General features: G+C 30.8%; 1 protein-coding gene across 3 annotated transcripts in view; it reads left to right on the top strand.

Moving 5' to 3' along the window:
- LOC113806929 (vacuole membrane protein 1) overlaps positions 1-2500 on the top strand; it is a 22142-nt gene that overhangs the window by 3250 nt on the left and 16392 nt on the right. The window lies entirely within an intron of this gene.

Here is a 2500-nt window from a genome sequence, read left to right as displayed (position 1 = left end):
ATTTGAATTTTTTACAAATTCTACAATGTAATGATTTTTTAGATCTGAGATAAAGTAATCATGGCAAATGTTTCTAAGATCTGTACCATACATGCGCTTTCATGCTGCAGCAAAGTTCAGCAAACTTCCATTATGAATATTATGGAAAAATAGAGTATTTACACAAAACTGATGATCTATAATGGAATAAAGAAACAGTCTGTTATTTGTCTTATCAGTATATATCCAGCAGGGGATGGTTGTTTACCGAAGGTCCAAAAGCTTGGACTTGACAGCGATTGTTCAGAGCTGCTGTTGAGTTTAACTCAAGTACAAATCTTTCATCATAGATTTTAGCAAGTTTCAAGTGGATTTAGAGCAGTGGTTCTTAATCTAGGGAGGCATCAGTAATTTCTAAGGGGGTGTGAGCCCTTAAGAAAGAGCAGTAATTTCTCTGATTAGGTATTTAAGAATGAAAGTGACGCACCCTCCGGAGACAAATTCCCAAAACCAGGGTATCATGCGAATCCAAAAATCCAAGCCTATTTTCATACCTTTACTCTGTAGACAGGGAGAGCAAGCCCCCAACTGTAACCCCTTGTATCAGTGCTTCATGCCAACTTGTAGAAAACATGACAATAAAAACTGTGTAAGGGTGTTGTGGACAGTTTCTTGTCATTTTGCTGTAAATATGAAGCCATAGTAGTTATATCTCTCATTTATGACTATTTCTTATGCTCTATGAGATGGCAGTGTTCATTTGCCTCTGTTTCTGTGCATTGCCTAACCCATTAATTATGTTTCGTATTCTCTTAATAGGGGCATGGTTAAATAGTGAGAAGTTTAATGATAATGCTTAAGAACATAATTATGATCATCTTTAAAATATGGGGGAGAATTTATTCATAGATGCAAGGGGGGTGTTAAGGGAAGAACAAATTTCGATAGGGGGCGTGGTAGTAAAAAGGTTAAAAACTACTGATTTAGAGAGAACTCTCCCTATATAATTATTTAAAAAAGTAACATTTTGAAAGAATTTCTTGGTTTCATGTACTTTTATCAAATAAAATGGCAAAATACATGCCACTATTTTATGTGAAAAGTATATGATTGCTATGACAGAAATAGAGAAATTGAATTGAGTTGATATTTAGCATAAAAAACATTCTTCTAGGTTATTATGGTTTAAAAAAAAGAGAGACTGGTGTGATTCAGTTGTATTTAGTAATAGCTTATTCATTTACTTGTTCTTATACATATTGTGAAAAATAATTTTATTTACCTAAAACTTAGTTCACTAATATAGTATAATTACCTATAGTTAAAATCCAAAAAAAATATATTTAATTTTAGGAGAAATGTTAATTCATGTAAATGTAAATGACTTAAAACTTTGAAATTACCTTTTTGACATAATATATTATCATTACAAATAAGATAAACAAAATCATATTTGTTGAGCTGAGGATAGGATTATTGTATTCGATATGAAATAGCAGTAAACTTTGTTACTAACCTATATCTTATGAGTTGTCAGTATCTTACATTATAGCACTCATTATCAGAAGCTTATATAATAATGCAAGGCATGCTGTGAATGAAAACAAAACACAGAGCACTGCTTCATAGGAATAGCAATTCATAAGGCAGCAAAACTTGTTCACTGTAGTTGAGTTGTGGATTAGTAGGGAATGATTCAAAATAACACAAAAGTTTTTATACTGTATATATTTTGAGCTTGTAGAGTTTATTGAAAAGTAACCTGATTGGATTGCTTATAGTAAGATGTATGTATTTTTCAAATAGTGGTTGGGCTCAATTTTTCACTTTTGCACTGAATCCATCTATTCCATTTGCTATTGCCACAAATAGTAAATAAGGTCAAATACTGATATTGGATAAAAAATAAATTGGTAGCACTAGACAAGATTAGATTATGCATATCTACACTGTTGACAAATATTGCATAATAGAGAATTATGTAAATTATATAAGAAATCTTATTAGTATTGCACTTCAGGATTTTCTGATTAATAAGTTTGGTCAGCATCCAAAACTATGATAGAAATGGGAACTGGAAAATTATTTGCCATTTTTATGTAGTCTTGTTTTGTCTTCATTTATTGATTCTTTCCTTTTGTTAATTTTCTCTGACAAAATTTCCCTTTATGTTATTGATTTTAAAAGTAATGAATAAAATTTGTACTGTAATTAGATTCATTGGATAATTATTTACAAAAGACTGCATCAAGGGATGTCATGGCCTTCCTGTATAGTAATATGATAAAATTCCCTATTGCTGCTGATGACATGACTACGTCTACATGTCTACAGTGATTTTATTATATTAATTGTGTTTACACCAAGATGGCTCCACATCTGCTTAGTCATCAGGGAGTCAATTATTAGTCTAACATGTCTCACCTGTTTACCCTTTTTCTTGATTTCTGTCAAGATTCCTTTGTATTTCTCTGTTTATTGTTATTAGTATTTTAATAACATTATATTAATTATAATATCA

This window comes from Penaeus vannamei, chromosome 17 (assembly GCF_042767895.1).
Source record: "Penaeus vannamei isolate JL-2024 chromosome 17, ASM4276789v1, whole genome shotgun sequence".
NCBI classification, from domain to species: domain Eukaryota; kingdom Metazoa; phylum Arthropoda; class Malacostraca; order Decapoda; family Penaeidae; genus Penaeus; species Penaeus vannamei.
The sequence above is the reverse complement of the archived record's forward strand: the minus strand, read 5'-3'. Positions and strand labels throughout refer to the sequence as shown.